The following is a 21,987-nucleotide window of genomic DNA, read 5'->3' on the forward strand; positions in this document are numbered from 1 at the left end:
CCTAGGAACACAGGGAGGCGAAGGGGCGAGGGGGGGGGAGAGAAAACGGGAGGCTCAGGAAGGGAGCTCGGGAAGGAGCCCACGGTCAGTCGGCTGCGGGCGGGAGGAAGGCGATTGTTCCGCTGCCGCCAGCATGGCCTGGCTGGCAGCGGAAGATGTAACGGAGCCCACAGGGGATTCGCCTTCCTCCCACCCGCAGCCGAGACTGATCGTGGGCTCCTTCACAACCTCGGAGAGCTTCCAGGGCATGAAAGCTCACGAAAACCAGGAAGCTCTCCGAGGTTGCGAAGAAGCCCACGATCAGTCGGCTGCGGGCGGGAGGAAAGCGAATGCCATGGGGCTGGGCTCGGCTCCCCCCTCGGCTCCCCCCCTTACCAGCCCCGCCGCGGAAGGCTCCATTCTGTTCCCTGCCGGCCCGATTGAGCGGCCGGCGGTCTCCATTCAGGGAACAGAATGGAGCCTTCCGCGGCGGGGCTGGTAAGGGGGGGAGCCGAGGGGGGAGCCGAGCCCAGCCCCGTGGCATTCGCTTTCCTCCCGCCCGCAGTTGATGTCCACCCCCTCCTCGGTGTCCCCGACACCCAGCGTCCCCACGCCGCCTCCACCTCCCGGTAATGCGCCTGACCTCTGCCTCTCTCTTTCTCTCTCATATACCACGCCGGCAACAGGGAGAGAAAGAGAGAGAGAACTAGCGTGGACTTATTTTTTATTTTTTAATATTTTATTTTTTTAATTAATATTTTTTGAAAAACCGCATTGCAGCGTTTCGCGCTAATCGAGACTGTGCTAATCGAGGGATCACTGTACCTGTATTCCAGGCCAGCATGCTGGCTGGGACATTCTGGAAACTGAAGCCAACACATCTTTGGTTTTGCAAACCAACAAGATTGACACAGACTTCAGAACTGCATAAAAAACAATTGCTACCAACCTGCCTTCCATAGAGGACCTGTATACTGCACGAATCAAAAAGAGGGCTGTGAAAATATTTACTGACCCCTTACATCCTGGACATAAACTGTTTCAACTCCTACCCTCAAAACGTTGTTACAGAGCACTGCACACCAAGACAACAAGACATAAGGACAGTTTTTCCCCAAATGCCATCACTCTGCTAAACAAATAATCCCCTCAACACTTTCAAACTATTTACTAAGTCTGCACTACTATTACTACTAATTTTTTCTCATCATTCCTATTACCCATTTCCTCCCAATTATGATTGTATGACTGTAACTTGTTGCTTGTATCCTTAAGATTTTTATTAACATTGATTGTTTCTTCATAGCTTATTTGACCCCATGACAATCATTAAGTGTTGCACCTCATGATTCTTGATAAATGTATATTTTCTTTTGCAGCAGAAGCGGAATAAGAATGCGGACACAGAGCTGGATTTAAAACTGGGTCATTTTTATTAATTAATTAAAATGTATTTAATTCAAACTAACATGGACCCGCAGAGGTCAACTGAAAACATTTGGGGCGGAAATGACGTAGTAAAAACTTCCTGGGCAGCTCGGGGCGTAGCTCCATGCTGATCCAGGTGAAGGGGACCATGCTCTCACCTGGATCCCAGCCATGCAAGGCATGTGGGAGGTCTCGCCGTCCAATCCCTGTAAGGCAATTGAAATGGGCGAGACCCAGAGGCAACTTCTCCCCAATTGCTCAGGCCGGTTAAAAAGCCACCATGAGCCCTTGAAGAGAGTCTGCCAATCATCCCCAAGGATGCCCAATGGAGAACATGCAGTTACTAACACCTCCCCATTTCCGCCCCTAACCTGCCAACCCAATGACCAAAGGTAAGCCAATTAGCACTATTCAGGGAATGAAACACCCCCTAACCATCCATCCCGCACCGCAGTGTGGAATAGGCAAAAAAATGGTCACAGGAAAATGCCGAGACTGCCAAGAATTCCTATTCGGCCCCCTAAGGGCAACCCCTTTGGCACACTGAAAGAGAGGGAGGGCGGGCGGGTGTTCACCTGCTTGTTGTTGGGGTGAAAAGGAAGCCCCAAGCCTGCACAGCCCTTTATAAAGGGCTGGCAGGCCATGCCCCCAACAACGTCATCAGACGTCGATGACGACAGGCATGGCCGGGATCTCGCGAAATCTCGCGAGATCCTGGCCATTCAAGATGGCGGCTATGCCAGGGACCGCATTTCCCCAGCCCCACTGCAAATCCGGGCTGGCGGTAAGGCATTATGTACACCGAAAGCATATGCACCTAAGACAAATTCCTTGTGTGTCAAATCATACTTGACCAATAAATAATTCTATTCTATTCTATTCTTAAAGTTGCCAGGTTTGAAAGACAGTAAGGTAGATCAAACCTTGCCAAATTTGTTATTGCCTCAGCAATTCAAAAAAGGCACTTTATTCACGCTACTGTACATTGTGTAGCACTACTTCAAATGAGTTCTACACCCTTAGCATGTAAGCATTCATTTGTGTTATATATTTTATACATAGTGGGAGAGGTTACATCCTCACAATTATATTTTACTGCCGATCATTCACATGGCTAGACTCTATGGGAATCGCCCTTCATGTCAAACCAGCTGAGTTCATTACATTGCTAAGCAACAGAATGAGTGGAAAAAAAAGACACAGCATTTTCCCCTTCATTCAGGGCTTCTAACCTACAAGAAATGCAATTTGAAGTACAAAAATTGCTAAAATGTGGGGGGAACCTTTTGAATGGAACAGATTTACTGCCTACCAGGTGTTTTTTTGTTTTGTTTTTTTAACTCTGCAGGTTGAAAAGAACGCATCAATGTGCTAAGTATCTGCAAATCTATTCTAAGCTAGTTGAGTTTCTTCCACAATCGCCTGCCTTCTTGGGTGTGACCTGAGTCCTGCCTTGCCAGCTGCTCTTTTATATTTCTAGTTTAATTTATATACAGTGATACCTCGTCTTACAAATGCCTCGTCATACAAACGTTTCGAGATACAAACCCGGGGTTTAAGATTTTTTTGCCTCTTCTTACAAACTATTTTCATCTTACAAACCCACTGCCCCCGCTGGGATGCCCCGCCTCCGGACTTCTGTTGCCAGCGAAGCACCCGTTTTTGTGCTGCTGGGATTCCCCTGAGGCTCCCCTCCATGGGAAACCCCACCTCCAGACTTCCATGGTTTTGTGATGCTGCAAGGGAATCCCAGCAGGTGAATCCCAGCAGCGCAAAAATGGGCGCTTCGTTAGCAATGGAAGTCCGGAGGTGGGGTTTCCCAGTGAAGGGAGCCTCAGTGAAATCGCAGCATTGCAAAAACACAGAGGTCCGGAGGTGGAGTTTCGAGGACTTCGGTGTTTTTGCAATGCTGTGATTTCACTGATGCTCCCTTCGCTGGGAAACCCCACCTCCAGACTTCCGTTGCCAGTGAAGCGCTCGTTTTTGCAATGCTGGGATTCCCATGCAGCATCACAAAAACACAGAAGTGTGGAGGTGGGGTTTCCCATGGAGGGGAGCCTCAGGGGGATCCCAGCAGCACAAAAACGGGTGCTTCGGCTGGCAAAACGTGTGAATTTTGGGCTTGCACGCATTAATTGCTTTTCCATTGATTCCTATGGGAAACATTGTTTCATCTTACAAACTTTTCACCTTAAGAACCTCGTCCCGGAACCAATTAAGTTTGTAAGACAAGGTATCACTGTATTAATTTAATTTATAGCTGGCTCTGTGTGCATTTGCTCAAATACCATTCCCTTTTTATTCATTTGTTCATGCTTTTAGGGAAGTAGCAATGATGAATGAACAAGAGTACACGATTTTAGAAGTCGTATCTGTTAACTTATTCTCACTGAGTACTTTTGAAATCATTTCTGTCTTTGTCAAATGCTGAACTATGGAACAAAGTGAGCAGTGTAATACCTGGCTTGTACTGTACTTTAAACTTTTAAACTTGGCGTACTTTTGCAAAGTCTGCATAACAGAAAAAAGGAGGCAAATGATTGATAATGATTCAACTTTATGTTAGCAGTTGCTCTTCAAATTATCAGCTAATGTGTTCATCTTATTCTTTGAGAGCAGATTCTCTGCCAGCGATCATTTTCTCAGCTGAGCTCTTCAATATGCTAAATTATTTGGCACTAGAGTATAATGTGAAGAGAGGGAAAGAAACGATGAAGGGACTTTTCAAGTTCTTCAAGGACTTAGGTCCCTATACCAATAAGATATAACAATTGTTAATGAAAAAATAACAGGTGAATGCAGGTGAAAAAGGTAATTACAAAATGATTGCAATGTAAAGGAGAATATTGGTAGGGTTGAAATGAGGGGTCCTTATGTTCTGTCTGCCTGGGCTCAGGCAATGCGTAATAGTCCAAGGAAAAGAAATGAAACACAAACATGCTCTGCTAATCAGCAAACTTGTATTAAATAAACAAAAAAAGGGTTACTCAAAACAGTTCTTAGTGCCCAGAAACAATGATAGTGCAAGGCTTATTTCAGCCGCATACAAAAACACAGGAAAAAACAAAGACAACCTGGAATGAGCAAAGACATTTCAGGAGCCCTTTTGAATCTTTGGAGAAAACAGCAAGTCCCAGAGGTTTCACCTCCCACGTGTCTGAAAAAGCTGGGTTGAAAACTCCAAAGGCACGGCACAGAATCTTCAGAGCAGGAACCACAAAACAACACAGATAAACAGGCACAGTTTGCCTTGTGCCTTTGTTCCCTTTTATACCTTTAGCCCTCATTAAGGGAACCACACCCAGCCCTCAGTATAAGAACCACACCCAGCCCAGGTGCTACTCTGATGACTTGTAATATTCCTTCAAGCGATCCCTCCTTTGCATAGCTCTTTGACTACGCAGATCAATATATTGATCTGCAGAAGAACCCAAGGACGAAAGACTGTCTGAGGGACTGCATGCCAAATCCCCTGGGCTGTCTGCTGAATCCTGCGAACCAGTGGCCTCGTCCTCCTGGCTGTCTGCCACGTCTTCCTGGCTGTCTGCCACATCTTCCTGGCTGTCAGCCAGGCTTTCGCACTCACTTTGTGCCGCGTCTCTCCCATCTGTGGGAACAACGGCTGGCCCAGGCCCAAACACAACACCTTAGAGCTTTTTTTGGTTTGGTTGCTTTCTTACAGATATTTCATTATCCAAACTGAATTGGGTAAAAATTCCTGCCAACTGTACAGTAGCAGCTTGCCAAAGAAGAGCAAGGTGTAGTGTTATCTGCTTTTACATGAAAGACTTTTAGTCATATTTGTTTGATTTTGCTTGAACTTATGCGGAGTGCTAATGACAATAATTAGCACCTGTTGAAAAGAAAAGACTTACTTTTATTTTATTTGAATTTTGGAAGACTGCTAATGCAAACACTTGTTAACAATAAAACAAGGCTTATGAGAGGCTGTTTGTAATGTGTGAGTTTGTCAGGAAGCCTAGGTCAGAACAGCATACAAATCATGGTACATAACTTTAAAGACATAGTTGAAAGACATCAGAGAGTTATTGTTAATGGCGAGTATTCTGAGCAGGTTACAAGCGGTGTGCCACAAGGGTCCTATTCTGGGTCCTATTCTTTTTAATATGTTTATGAGTGACATAGGGGAAGGTTTGGTAGGGAAGGTTTGCCTATTTGCCAATGACTCTAAAGTGTGCAATAGGGTTGATATTCCTGGAGGCATCTGTAATATGGTAAATGATTTAGCTTTACTAGATAAATGGTCAAAGCAATGGAAACTGCAGTTTAATGTTTCCAAATGTAAAATAATGCACTTGGGGAAAAAGAATCCTCAATCTGAGTATTGTATTGGCAATTATGTGTTAGCAAAAACTTCAGAAGAAAAGGATTTAGGGGTAGTGATTTCTGACAGTCTCAAAATGGGTGAGCAGTGTGGTCGGGCGGTAGGAAAAGCAAGTAGGATGCTTGGCTGCATAGCTAGAGGTATAACAAGCAGGAAGAGGGAGATTATGATCCCGCTATATAGAGTGCTGGTGAGACCACATTTGGAATACTGTGTTCAGTTCTGGAGACCTCACCTACAAAAAGATATTGACAAAATTGAACGGGTCCAAAGACGGGCTACAAGAATGGTGGAAGATCTTAAGGATAAAACGTATCAGGAAAGACTTAATGAACTCAATCTATATAGTCTGGAGAACAGAAGGAAAAGGGGGGACATGATCAAAACATTTAAATATGTTAAACGGTTAAATAAGGTTCAGGAGGGAAGTGTTTTCAGTAGGAAAGTGAACACAAGAACAAGGGGACACAATCTGAAGTTAGTTGGAGGAAAGATCAAAAGCAACATGAGAAAATATTATTTTACTGAAAGAGTAGTAGATCCTTGGAACAAACTTCCAGCAGACATGGTAGATAAGTCCACAGTAACTGAATTTAAACATGCCTGGGATAAACATATATCCATCCTAAGATAAAATAGTATAAGGGCAGACTAGATGGACCATGAGGTCTTTTTCTGCCGTCAGACTTCTATGTTTAACTCTACCAATACAACATCGTAAAACAATATCAAAGATTTCAGAGGAGACTGCAGAAGAAATATATTTATTTACAAGCTACTATAATATATAGATCTATTTCAAGCTATTTAGTTGTCATCAGCTAGCCATACCCTTTACCGGGATTTAAACAGTCTGTCTATAAGGCAGTAGCTTTTAACTTCTAGGACGCAGGTTCTCCCCCTGTCTCGGCTTGTACCAGGGAAGAGTTATATATACATGTATGTATTTATGTATGTATGTATGTATGTATGTATGTATGTATGTATGTATGTATGTATAATTACAAACTACCATTCTGTCATTCTCAGGCTGATTAATTGGATTAAATGGAGGACACCTAGACAATAGTCTACAATGCATAGTCTATAAAGGAACGTATAGTGAACTATTTAATGCTACAAATACATATCTATTAAAATCTTACCTTGTATTACCATTCCAAATGAAATGCAAGCTCTGTCTTTATAAATGGGACAGCAGAATTAGTAAATGAGGAATCAGCAAAAGACACTTGGACTTGATTATAGATTTTCAAAGTTTATAACCTGGTGTTATACTGTTATTGCTGGTGTTGTTACTGGGTTTTTAAAATTTATTTATAGGGCTAACAAAATTTTGTGCAATCTTTAATTATATACCAGCCACTCAGCACTTGTATTTCCCACCTATAAACTATGACTATCAATTAAATCTTTATGTAATCTACTGCCTTGTTTAAAAATGTGCATTAAATTCCTCTATAATACAATGGTACCTCACTTCTACTTAAGAACTTTTCTAGATAAGAACCGGGTGTTCAAGATTTTTTTGCCTCTTCTTAAGAACCATTTTCTACTTAAGAAACCAAGCCCAGAAAAATTTCCCAGGAAATTTGAGAGTGGCATGAAGGCCCGGCCAGTTTCCTGCCACTCCCCATTTAATCCCGGCCATCTCGGGCTTTTCTGGGCTGCCAGGAGAGCCTTTGGGTGGTGCTTAAGGAGGCTTTGGCAGTCCAGAGCGAACAAAGCATTTTCCTTTCTCTTGGTGCTTGGATAGGGAATAAACCTCTGCCAGTAACCAGACAAAAGAAATGCTCCCTTCGCTCTGGGCAGCGACTGCCCTCCTCTTCTTCCTCCTCCCACCCAAATTCCTAGCTTTTATTTCTTTCCTAAAGGGTTTGCACACATTATTTGCTTTTACATTGATTCCTGTGGGAAAAATTGCTTCTACTTACAAACTTTTTGATTTAAGAACCTGGTCATGGAACCTTAAGTAGAGGTACCACTGTATTTAAGAAGATCTACTGTTGTACATGCAAGGTTATGGGATATATAAATTCTATTATAAACTTTGTTTCTGAAATCTCCATTTGTGGATCCCACTCTTCCCAACTTTTTGCCCATAACCTTTTTATTTCTTCCCATAAATTACAATATATCCATATTTTTGACAAGCCTGTGTCCTCATTTTGAGCAATGCATACACTGTCCCTCTTTCTCTCTTATTCATAATTGAGGAAATTATCTAATTCAGGCTGCTGAACACTTGTTCAAACAATTTTTGAACAGAATAGGGGAAAATATAATGTGAGAGAGGCATAGGTCACCCTGATTTCCCCCTTTCTTTTCCTTTTAAAATTAAAAAGATTATATATATACAGTATATATATATAATGCGACTAATACTAAGTGTGTCTTTGTTCAAGACATATGCTTTTACAACAAGCTTTTTTCCCCCGCTGAAGGCTCTAGGGCACCCTTGAATAGGTGAAGCTAATTATCTATTCACATCCCTAATTTTACAGTGAAATGCTTAGATGTGAAGGACTATTGAGACTATCGTTACTACCTTTTTATTAGTGCATTTGAGTCCTGCTTAATGAGACTGATGAATCTAGAGAGTAAGTCATAATAGAATCAATGTGAGGCCAAACAACTGTTAGAATGCATAATTATAAGTACTGCATCGTGAGAAGGCTTACTTTGTTATCTCTGGTGCATGAAGTAGCTGTACCTGTATGGATTTTATATTGCACATTTTTGGAGCACTTTGAGGTTAAAATTATGTCAAACTAAATACCGTCTTTTCCCCCAGTACCGTATAATGTAGCTAATATATAATTTTGTCCACTATGTAGATTTTTTTTAAAAAAACTTGCTTAGATACTATTGGTATACAGTGTTCCCTTGATTTTCGCAGGGGATGTGTTCCGAGACCACCCGCGAAAGTCGAATTTCCGCAAAGTAGAGATGCGGAAGTAAATACATTATTTTTGGCTATGAACAGTATCCCAAGCATTCCCGTAACACTTTAAACCCCTAAATTGCAATTTCCCATTCCCTTAGCAACCATTTAGATTATTACTCACCATGTTTATTTATTAAAGTTTATTTAAAAAAATCTTTTTTAAAGGCAGACAAAAGTTTGGCAATGACATATGACGTCATCAGGTGGGAAAAACTGTGGTATAGGGGAAAAAACCGTGAAGTATTTTTTAATTAATATTTTTGAAAAACTGTGGTATAGATGTTTCGCGAAGTTCGAACCCGCAAAAATCGAGGGAACACTGTATTGCCTTAGTTTTATTTTTCCAGCTGACACTTGCCAATAATAATTCATTTTAACTGGAAACATAATTGGATGAAAGACTGGTCCTGGTTATCCTTAGAAAATGGCATGGCAGATCTTAAAAATAAACAAATAAAGGAAGAAATACAAAATATCCATAGACTGAGAAGAGTGAATAGTAACACCTCGAGAAGGTGATTAAACAATGATGATTGACTAGCTACAAGCATTTTTGGACAATGCTAATTTTTAAAACTCATCAAATGCAATTTATTGTTCTAATCCCGTGATGGCGAGCCTATGGCACGCGTGCCACAGATGGCACGTGGAACCCTATTGGAGGGCACATGGGACATTGACTTATGTCAGCTCCAGTGCACATAGGAGTGTTGGCCAATTGATTTTCAGCCTTGGGGAAGGCCATTGGGGAAGCATCCCTGAAGCCGCAGAGTGCAAAAATCAGCCCAATGGACAAACCAGACGTTCAGCAAAATGTAAATGAATGAATAATTTGCTTAATCAGAGGAGAGTAGTTTTGCCTTTGTAGTATTCAAACTCAACCCAGATAAGACGGAGTGGCTGTGGGTTCTGCCTCCCAAGGACAATTCCATCTGTCCGTCCATAACCCTGGGGGGGGAATAATTGACCCCCTCAGAGAGGGTCCACAAATTGAGGGTCCTCCTCGATTCACAGCTCACATTAGAGAAACATATTTCAGCTGTGGCAAGGGGGGCGTTTGCCCAGGTTCGCCTATGGCACCAGTTGTGGCCCTATCTGGACCGGGAGTCACTGCTCACAGTCACTCATGCCCTCATCACCTCGAAGTTCAACTACTGTAATGCTCTCTACATGGGGCTACCTTTGAAAAGTGTTCAGAAACTTCAAATCGTGCAGAATGCAGCTGCGAGAGCAATCATGGGCTTCCCAAGGTATGCAAATGTTACACCAACACTCCGCAGTCTGCATTAGTTGCCGATCAATTTCAGGTCACAATTCAAAGTGTTGGTTATGACCTATAAAGCCCTTCATGGCATCAGACCAGAATATCTTGGGGACCGCCTTCTGCCGCACGAATCCCAGCGACTGGTTAGGTCGCACAAAGTTGGCCTTCTCCGGGTCCCATCAACTAAGCAATGTCATTTGGCGAGACCCAGGAGAAGAGCCTTCTCTGTGGCGGCCCCGACCCTCTGGAACCAGCTCCCTCCAGATATCAGAGTTTTCCCCACCCTCCTTGCCTTTCGCAAGCTCCTTAAAACCTACCTCTGTCATCAGGCATGGGGGAATTGAAATTTCCCTTCCCCCTAGGCTTATAGAAATTATACATGGTATGCTTGTATGTATGAGTGGTTCTTTAAATTGGGGTTTTTTAGATTGTATTTAATATTAGATTTGTTTACATTGTCTTTTTATATTGTTGTTAGCCGCCCCGAGTCTTCGGAGAGGGGCGGCATACAAATCTAATAAATAATAATAATAATAATTAATCACAAAGTTCAGAATATTGTTTTAATGGAGCAATTATAGCTTCTTGAAGAATTTGATTATTGAACAAGAAATGAGAAATGTGCCTTCATTATTACTGCCTTTTTATCGGCAATTTTTCTTTCTTTCTTTCTTTCTTTATTTATTATTTGGATTTGTATGCCGCCCCTCTCCGAAGACTCGGGGCGGCTCACAACAAGTGTAAAACAAATCATAAATAATTCAATTAATTAAAATATTTAAAGATTAAAAAAACCCCATATACTAACAGACACACACACAGGCATACCATGTATAAATTAAATGTTCCCAGGGGGAGATGTTTAGTTCCCCCATGCCTGACGGCAAAGGTGGGTTTTGAGGAGTTTACGGAAGGCAGGAAGAGTAGGGGCAGTTCTGAACTCCGGGGGGAGTTGGTTCCAGAGAGTCGGTGCCGCCACAGAGAAGGCTCTCCCCCTGGGGCCCGCCAACCGACATTGTTTAGTTGACGGGACCCGGAGGAGGCCCACTCTGTGGGACCTAATCGGTCGCTGGGATTCGTGCGGCAGGAGGCGGTCTCGGAGATATTCTGGTCCGATGCCATGAAGGGCTTTAAAGGTCATAACCAACACTTTGAATTGTGACCGGAAACTGATCGGCAGCCAATGCAGACTGCGGAGTGATGGTGAAACATGGGCATACCTAGGGAAGCCCATGACTGCTCTCACAGCTGCATTCTGCACGATCTAAAGTTTCCGAACACTTTTCAAAGGTAGCCCCATAATAAATGAACAAAATAGAGCCCCATATGCAACTAAACTCAGGGGTTATGGCTGGGCAACTATTGGCCTCCCCCTGTAGAATTGTTGGAATTGTTGGAACAACAACCACAGAGAAGTCAAATATGTACTGTGTTTGAAAATTGCACTATTACGGTGTGTTACTATAAATAAAAACCAATGAAGAGGAAATACTTAGTGAATGTTTGAATATCGGAAAAAAAATTATGCAGAGTCAAATATTATTGAACAATGATTAGCGATCAAACAAGATGTATGAATAAAAATAAAACATTCAGGGATGCAGACCCCAAAACCATAGTAGAATAAATGTAGATAACAACAACAGTGAATAGTCAAAATGAACTACAGAATTTTCTCAAACCAAAACTGAAGCAACCTATGAGTTGACTTTCCCTTATGAAAATAAAATAAAATAAAATTATAATATATGTTCTATTACCAGACTGTTAACGAAGGAAAGGCCTGGTACCTATAATGAATGATATGAATGAAGTATTTGCAAGGATTAAAATAGCATCTCTAAAATAGAGATCAGTTTGCCTAAAGTACAGCAATAGTCGTTACAGAAAAACTGGGTATTAAAATTACAATCTTTGGATCATTACATAATTGGATCATCAAATGTTTGGAAAGAGTCGTGTCAGTAAAAACAAAATATTTATAGAAAAATAATGAAGCATTAGAAGACTGAACTGGCTGAAAATGAAAAAAAAAGGTTGTAAATATTAGGTGAGGCATCTTGCAGGGTAACTCATCACCTATAATAATAATAATAATAATAATAATAATAATAATAATAATAATAATAATACGAATATGAAGATCTAAAAATCGAGCTGCAACGACTCTGGCATAAGCCAATAAAAGTGGTCCCAGTGGTACTTGGCACGCTGGGTGCAGTGCCAAAGGATCTCAGCAGACATTTGAAAACCATCGGAATTGACAAAATCTCCATCTGGGATTACTGGGATCGGCAAACATAATTCGCCGCTACATCACGCAGTCCTAGGTGCTTGGGAAGCGCCCGACTGGTGATGAAATACGAAATCCAGCATAGTGATCTCGTTTGCTGTGTTGTACTGACATAATAATAATAATAATAATAATAATAATAATAATAATAATAATAATAATAATAATAATAATTTATTAGATTTGTATGCTGCCCCTCTCCAAGGACTCTCCGAGGGTTTATTATTTGACATTGCTCTGGACTCACTTTCAGTGAATTTGAAGAAAACAAATATTGGCTATCATACAGCATACAGTCTGCAGAGAGGGGCAGCATACAAATCAAATAAGTAAGTAAGTAAGTAAGTAAGTAAGTAAATAAATAAAGAAATAAAGAAATATGTGAATAAAGTATGTGAATAAAATTTTACATTTCTTTTACATGGATGTTCTAAAACTGCATGGAAAATCAGAAATCAAAATCCAGTCCCTAAAAAGCAATGTGGAGGTTTTTAGTAAAGATAATAGTAGAGATATAGGAATAGGATTTGGCCTGGAGTAGCAATGTCTTGAGATAAAATTCCAGAAAATAATGGAATTGAAGTGCCAAATGGCCAGATGCTCAGGAATCATCAGGATGAGCTTTAAAAATATTTGACCATTTGACAGTTGTATAACATTGAGCATGGGCAAGTTTAAAATGTGATTAATAAGGAATACAACCAGAGAGTTAGAAAATCACTAAATACAAAATTGTAGAATATCATCAAAGCTATCAATTCTTGCAGGCAAATATGCTATTTGCCTGCAAGAAAATCAAGAAGCAACACACCTCTGGGAGTATTAATAGCAATAGCACTTAGGTTTAAATGCCACTTCACAGTGCTTCACAGCCCTCTCTTAAGAGTTTACAGAGTCAGCATATTGCCTCCACTAATCTGGGTCCTCTTTTAACTGACCTCAGAAGGATGGAAGGCTGAGTCAGCTTTGAGCCAGTCAAGATCGAACTGCTGGCAGTCGGCAGAATTAGCCTGCAATACTGCATTGTACCCACTTTACCATCACAACTCATAACCCTTAGAATTTAAACAGATAACCACCCACCACATAACACTCCAGACATAACAATTATTACTAAAAAAGAGAGAGAAATATATCCCAGTGACTGGTTAGGTCCCACAGAGTGGGCCTTCTCTGGGTCCCGTCGATTAAACAATGTCATTTGGCGGGACCCAGGAGAAGCGCCTTCTCTGTGGTGGCCCCGACCCTCTGGAACCAGCTCCCCCAGATATCAGAGTTGCCACCACCCTCCTTGCCTTTCTCAAGCTCCTTAAAACCCACCTCTGTCATCAGGCATGGTATGCTTGTTTGTATGATTGGTTTTTTAAATTGGGTTTTTTTAGATTATTTTTAATATTAGATTTGTCTACATTGTCTTTTTTATTGTTGTTAGCCGCCCCGAGTCTTCGGAGAGGGGCAGCATACAAATCTAATAAAGGAAGGAAGGAAGGAAGGAAGGAAGGAAGGAAGGAAGGAAGGAAGGAAGGAACAAACAAACAAACAAACAAACAAACAAATAAATAAAATATAAATTCTGGATGGTGCAATATCTCAGTCAGCAAACTAGAAACAAAATTTGGGGAGAATATTTTTTAAAAAAATCAAAACTCTGCAAATAGAAATAGAATGACCACGGCAAAATAATACCAAAATAGTAACAGGCTCCTTGGGTGCAATTTCATTATGTTTTTTTTCCCCCACCAAAAAAGAAACGACATAGGAAGAAGCACTTGGACAACCCAGACATTGAAAATAATCGTCATTGTTCAATTGCAAAAGGCAGCTTTACTTGGAGCAGCGTACATCCTGCCACAATTTATTTATTTATTTATTGGATTTGTATGCCGCCCTTCTCCGTAGACTTGGGGCAGCTAACATCAGTGGTAAAAACAACATGCGACAAACCAATACTAAAACAGCTAAAAACCCTAGGGGGAAAGAATATCTCAGTTCCCCCATGCCTGACGACAGAGGTGGGTTTTAAGGAGCTTACGAAAGGCAAGAAGGGTGGGGGCTATTCTAATCTCTGGAGGGAGTTGGTTCCAGAGGACCGGGGTCGCCATAGAGAAGGCTCTTCCCCTGGGTCCCGCCAAGCGACATTGTTTAGTTGATGGGACCCGGAGAAGGCCCACTCTGTGGGACCTAACCGGTCAATGGAATTCGTGAGGCAGAAGGCGGTCCCGGAGATAATCTGGTCCGGTGCCATGAAGGGCTTTATAGGTCATAACCAACACTTTGAATTGTGACCGGAAACTGATCGGCAACCAATGCAGACTGCGGAGTGTTGGTGTGACATGGGCATATTTAGGGAATACCTTTATCACCATCCAATAACAGTATTGGTATATCCTTGGTTCTTGGGAAGGACTTGATAGGTGGATAAAAATGGTAAATTTAGTCTAAACATCTAGCTGAGTGTGCAATATGAAACAGCATGAAATCATTTTAGAAGTTCTGTGTTGAAAGGTGAATATTTCATAGTAGGCATGCAAACCTACCTCATTCAGTTTTCTTTTTGAGGCAGAAAATTTATATTTTCAAATTAACTATTTGCAATAGACAGCACTGGACGTGCTGTTTCCTTCACGTGGAGCAAGATCCAGCCCTGGGATATCAAACCTGTCACCAAAGATACTCTTGAGATGATGATTGGCAGTTCTGTTACCATCTCTATTCTGTGAAGGAAAACCAGAAGTAGGATATAATCACAGCCAAATTTTATCAGCAATATAGCTTTATATAAGAACTACATTTATATAAGAACTATCTCTCCTCTGACAGGGGCCAGTGGAGAGGTAGTTTTGCCTTTGTAGTATTTTACCATCTATACTTTACACAGATGGGTGATTTTCATACATACCCACACACACACACCACTTGAAAGTATTTAAAGGAAAAGGGAATAGAAAGATGAGAATAAATGAATAGCAAATACAAGTTTTCAACCAAATGTAATCTAAAATTCCCAAACAGTATCTTTCCAAGAAAGGAACAACTGTCATATCATATATTATGGAAGGACCCCTAAATGACAAAAAAAGGGAACAAAACAGAACAAAAACAAAGTCTACTTACTACCAGGTAACATTAAATCCATTATATTTCATCATCTCCTCTACTGAATGAAGAGATATATGAGATGCTATTACAGACATGAGGTCATAATTATCACTCTAGCTGTTGGCCATAGTCCAGGTAATTGAACTACGATATTGTGACTAGTGGTTCCGGATCTATTGTTTCAAAAAGTTGCAAAAGACCATTTGAATTTGTTCTTGCCATATAAATAATTGCATGACACAGATTGTATCTGGTCATCAGTTTCATTGGGGGCTTCATCATAGCTGATGTCAGAATTGGGTTCCTCATTGTACATTGCAATATTTTCATCACACTCCAATTCCACTTCACTCAAATCATGCTCTGCTTCTTCGTACCATGTTAGAACAGTCTCTTGGAAGTTTGAATCACCAAATCACACTCTTTTTGGCAAAAAAATGTGCCCATGCCATTATAATATATATATATATACATTAACAAAGATTATAATTTATGTTTGGTATGTATGTGTTGTCTGGTTTTAATATGATAGGATTTTAGTTATTTCTTTTAATATTATATTTGTGCCACTATAATATTGTTTTTACCATTGTTGTGAGCCGCCCCGAGTCTTCGGAGAGGGGCGGCATACAAATCTAATAAATGGAATTGAATTGAATTGCATCTGCAGTCAAAATAACTGTAACCCAAATTCAAACGCTGCTACAGAAAACACCAAATAACTCATACAAGCCTGATGCAGCATACACTCTTATTGGTGAGGAAACAAAAGCTATTCGCAACTGGAATGGTCCATTGAAACTCTGGAGAAGGTGCAGAAAAGAGCAACCAAAATGATTAGGGGACTTAAAACCAAGACTTATGAAGAGAGATTACAGGAACTGGGCATGGATAGCCTAGAGAAAAGGAGAGCCAGAGGGGACATGATAGCTGTATACAGGTATATGAGGGGTTGCCACAGAGAGGAGGGGGCCACTCTATTCTCCAGAACACCAGAGGGCCTGACGAGGAACAACAGATGGAAGCTGACCAAGGAGAGATTCAACCTAGAAAAGGAAGAACTTCCTGACAGTCAGAGCAATCAACCAGTGGAACAACCTGCCTGCGGAGGTTGTGAACTCCCCAACTCTGGACACTTTCAAGAGGAGATTGGACTGCCACTTGGTTGGGGTGCTTTAGGATTCCTGCTCAGGCAGGGAGTTGAACTTGATGACCTGCATGGTCCCTTTCAACTCTAACAATGAATGAATGAATGAATGAATGAATGAATGAATGAATGAATGAATGAATGAATGAATGAATGAATAAATAAATAAATTGATTGATTGATTGATTGATTGATGTTCCGAACATTTTGGAAAGCTGTTGTGGTCACTATTGTAATCAAGAGAGGCAGACAGCCGATGCATTAAACAACTTTATTGGGAGAACAATTACCACAGAAAGAGAGCAACTTACAAAATGGCAGGTTATTTATACTGCCCTGCTAACCAATCAAGATCGTACTCTTTTCCTGCTGAATATCGCCCCCTGCTGTTGCTAGGTTCATGACACCTATAACTACGGGTCTGTGGTTATGTGTTAAAAACCAAGAGATTTGGATTTTTTTTAAATCTTCATAGATTATTTGAGAATCTACTTCTTGATTACCCCTGATCTTAAATTTCACCCACACATTGAAAGGTAGGCAAAATAAGCCACAAAGAAATAAAAAATGGAGGGCACATTCCAAGTTACAATTATCCCGTTGCAAGCTTTTGTTATATCATCCTGTTTCAAGCAGTAGGTTAGCATTCCAAATATCTTCGAGAAATATATATACATGCACTCCCTCTCCCTTTCTCATCCCTGCACCGCATTTAATTCAATTTATTTATTAATTTTACATTCCACTCATTTCATCAAGAGCAACCTCTTCATTTTCAATTTGAGAATTAAATTTCCGAGTCTTCCCTTTCTTCCTTCATGTTGCTCTACAACATTTTCAGCAGGTCCCTTCAAGAACTGCAGAATAATTTACCTGCCTAACCAAAACATTTTTAATATACAATGTCTTTCACTCAAGGAATTCAATCCTCTCTTTGCAGAAATGGTCCTTGACAAACTTCAAGCAGGGTAATTATCTCTACACATGGCAGTGAGTTGGGTGAACATCTGCAGCATCTCTGAAGAATTTAGCTTGAATCTTCATATCCCTTCTGCAAACAGCAGCCACAAAGAATGACAAGTGGGATGGACGTAACTGATTAATCAGAAGATATTAATGCAGATGGCCTCACATTACAACCAAGTGGAATACTTCTCCTTGCCCTGCTCTAGCATCCAAGGTAGCTTCTTTTTTGTGGGAGAGAAATAAACTAAAGTAAGACTTTAAAGTTTGAAGCAGCAATTAAAATGTCATTTAGTCTCATTTTAGTTCTTTCTGAAAGGTCCTATACATTTTAATGACTTGCCACTTTAAGCTATGATCTGATGGCAGGATTTTCCCCCCCAATAAAGTCCTCCTTTACTCCACTCCCTGAGCAATTGTAATTTGTTTGGCAGTGAGTTTAATTAGCCTTTTGGCCTTCCACAGATTAAGATGCACTCTGTTTTACCCCTAAAGCATGCTCGACTTTCAGCTGAGGGTCAGCAACATTGTCAGATTTTTAAATAAAATGAAATAATAATAAAATAAAATGATATTTAAAAATTAAAACGTTAAACAAACTTTTTTGCTTTAAGTTCAGTGACACATAGAACTTTTAAACAGAAAATGGAATATATGTACACAATTTTAGAAATAAATAGTACATAGAATAATAGAGTTAGAAGGGACCTTGGAGATCTTCCACTCCAAGAAGCAGATTCTATAGCAGGGGGGTCAAACTTGATTTCATTCAGGGACACATCAGGGTTGTGTTTGACTTCGGAAAATTCATCCTTACTCTGGTCAGATTCAGCACATTATTTTATCCCCTGCTTAGGGCTTTTAAAAAAAAAAACCTTATTCAGAGAGAGTAACAATGAAAAAAAACTTGCAAGTTGCTAAGGGCTGAGAACATCATTAGCACCTGGTTAGGGCTGGAAAGAAACATTCTGAGTAAGTAAAGCAATGAAAAAAAAAACCTGCACAGACTTAGGGCTTGGAAATCATTCTTTGCAGAGAATAAAAATGAAAGAGCTTGCAAGCTCCTAAGGGCTAGGAACATTATTAGCACCTGATTAGGGCTAGAAAGAAACTTATTCAGGGCAAGTAAAGCAATGAAAAAAACCCTGCAAAGACTTAGGGCTTGGAAAATATTCTTCGCTGAGAGAAACAATGAAAGACCCTGCTGGGAAGATTGTTAGCAGCTAGTTAGGGCTGGGGGGGAAAGCTACATTCAGAGTATAAGGTGCACTTGAATTTTCAGCTTCTTTTAGGGAGTCATTTTTGGTCTCATACACCAAAAAATATGATATGAACCAATTCTATGTAGAATACTTTAGCTGACCCTCTCATTTTTTTCATTTTTTTTCCATTTTTTTTCCAAAATACTTTATTAATTTTAATAAAAGGACATACAAACTCACAAACATTTAAACACATAGTAAGGGTAACAATTACCCCTCTCTTCTTGAAGTCAATTTTTAATACAGAAAAAAGGATAAATTCTTCAACATAGTATTCTAAGTGAAAAGAAGAATTTTGTTTACACATTCTAATAAACATAGGGTTAAGTTAATAAAGGAAAAACCAACAAAAAAAATCCAATAACATTTTGATATATTCATACAGTTTTCGTAACCTTAATTTTAATTTTATTTTTGTCTATCCATGTATAAACTTTATTCCAAATAATATAAAAATCCGATTCTTCTTGATCATTCAGCCTTCTTGTCATCATATCCATCTCTGCACAATCCAAATTTTTTTTAACTACATCTTCTTTTTTGGGAATATTTTCCCCCTTCCCATTTTTGTGCATAAACTATCCATTTTTTTTCATTTTTAATAGAGTTCTTTGAAAACATTAAATGTTTATTCCAGATATCCATTGTAAAGAAGAACACTGTACAACACAACAGAATCAATATATTGCTAAATGTCTAGAGAAATTCAGAAAATATACATGCTGTGTGGAAACATTTCCAGATCCATTTGGACTACAGCTGGATATGCAATTATATTTCACTGTCTTCACTGAGTTTTATGCATACTTGAAACAAACTGCCTTCTATCTGCCAGATTTGCACACTATCCAGTCATAATATGATTTGATTTTGACTCTCTATGTTCTGTAAATTCAGCCATTTATGCTTTACACAGTAAATCCTGATTTAGAAATAACTACTGGATGTTTTCACATGACATACTGCATTAAATATGTATATATTATAGCCTGTGCAAAGCACCACATCTTACACCCAATCATTTTCTGTGTTTTAAGTTTTTAGGCTCATTATATTGTTTACAAACCATTACGGCAGAGATAATACAGTCTAGTTGTAAGTCAAAACCAAGCAAATTACATTACAGCCACAGGTAAGTGCAAAAACTCTTTGGATTATTTATTTATTTATTTAGTCCAATACATAATACACATTGAAGAGAATAGATATGTAGTAATATAACAAAAGAAACGAATAGAAGAAAAGATATAAAAGTATAGGTGAACAAATTTGAAAGGAAGAAAAGATAAATGAGATAAGGAGAGACAATTGGACAGGGGACGGAAGGCACACTGGTGCACTTATGCACGCCCCTTACTGACCTCTAAGGAACCTGGAGAGGTCAATCATGGATAGTCTAAGGGAAAAATGTTGGGGGTTAGGGGTTGATACTACTAAGTCAGGTAATGATTCCACGCTTCGACAACTTGGTTGCTGAAGTCATATTTTTTACAGACAAGTTTGGAGCGGTTAATATTAAGTTTGAATCTGTTGCGTGCTCTTGTGTTGTTGCGATTGAAGCTGAAGTAGTCATTGACAGATAGAACATGATCTTGTGGGATATGATCTTGTGGGCAATATTTAGATCGTGTTTTAGGCGTCATAGTTCTAAGCTTTCAAGACCAAGGATTGATAGTCTGCTTTCATAGAGTATTCTGTTTCGAGTGGAGGAGTGAAGGGCTCTTCTGGTGAAGTATCTTTGGACATTTTCAAGGGTGTTGATGTCCGAGATTTGGTATGGGTTCCAGACAGATTAGTCCTGTTTCATGTTTTTAAACTGGATGAAACCTGGAATCATGTGCAAAGGAAGGAAGATAGATTGCATGGGGTGGAAAAAAAAACACATGTGCCCTACTGAGTGACCCATTTTTGGCTGCCAGGAGGAGGCCGTGGAGGCCAAAAATGGGCCAAAAATGTTCCCCACACTCCCACTCTATTTTGTGCAGGCTGGACTTTTGTTATTTCCAGGCCTGACCCATATGTCAGATCTAAGCACCCGATGGGTTGGATTCGGGCCACAGGCCTTGTGTTTGACACCTCTATAACTTTTCAGAGAAATGGTTGTCCAGTCTCTGTTTGAAAGCCTCCAGTGATGAAGCACCCACAACTTCTGAAGGCAAGCTGTTCCTTCACATGAGGACATTTCTCCTAAATTCTAGGTTGTTAGAAAAGACTTTGCTTTGTTCTAGACAACCATTTGGCTGGAATGTAATAAGGAATGCTTCCTTTGGCAGGGAGCTGGATTAGAAGACCTCCAAGGTCTCCTCCAATCCTATGCCCTCATCACCTTGAGGTCTCCTCCAATCCTATGCCCTCATCACCTCGAGATTCAACTACTGTAATGCTCTCTACATGGGGCTACCTTTGAAAAGTGTTCGGAAACTTCAGATCATGCAGAATGCAGCTTCAAGAGCAATCATGGGCTTCCCAAGGTATGCCCATGTTACACCAACACTCCGCAGTCTGCATTGGTTGCCGATCAATTTCTGGTCACAATTCAAGGTGTTGGTTATGGCATCGGACCAGAATTGCCCCCACCCTCCTTGCCTTTCGTAAGCTATTTAAAACCCACCTCTGCCGTCAGGCATGGGGGAACTGAGATATTCTTTCCCCCTAGGCCTTTACAATTTTATGTATGGTATGTCTGTATGTATGTTTGGTTTTTATATTAATGGGTTTTTAATCATTTTTAGTATTGGATTATTTTGTATATTGTTTTATTATTGTTGTTAGCCGCCCCGAGTCTCCGGAGAGGGGCGGCATACAAATCCAATCAATCAATCAATCAATCAAATCAATATCTCCGGGACCGTCTTCTGCCGCACGAATCCCAGTGACTGGTTAGGTCCCACAGAGTTGGCCTTCTCCGGGTCCCGTCGACTAAGCAATGTCGTTTGGCGGGACCCAGGAGAAGAGCCTTCTCTGTGGCGGCCCGGCCCTCTGGAACCAGCTCCCCCCAGATATCAGAGTTGCCCCCACCCTCCTTGCCTTTTTCAAACTCCTTAAAACCCACCTCTGTCGTCAGACATGGGGGAATTTAAATTTCCCTTCCCCCTAGGCTTATAGAATTTATACATGGTATGCTTGTATGTATGATTGGTTCTTTAAATTGGGGTTTTTTTGATTGTTTTTAATATTAAATTTGTTTACATTGTCTTTTTATATTGTTGTTAGCCACCCCGAGTCTTCAGAGAGGGCCGGCATACAAATCTAATAAATAC

Source organism: Erythrolamprus reginae, chromosome 4, assembly GCF_031021105.1.
Source record: "Erythrolamprus reginae isolate rEryReg1 chromosome 4, rEryReg1.hap1, whole genome shotgun sequence".
In the NCBI taxonomy this organism is placed as follows: domain Eukaryota; kingdom Metazoa; phylum Chordata; class Lepidosauria; order Squamata; family Dipsadidae; genus Erythrolamprus; species Erythrolamprus reginae.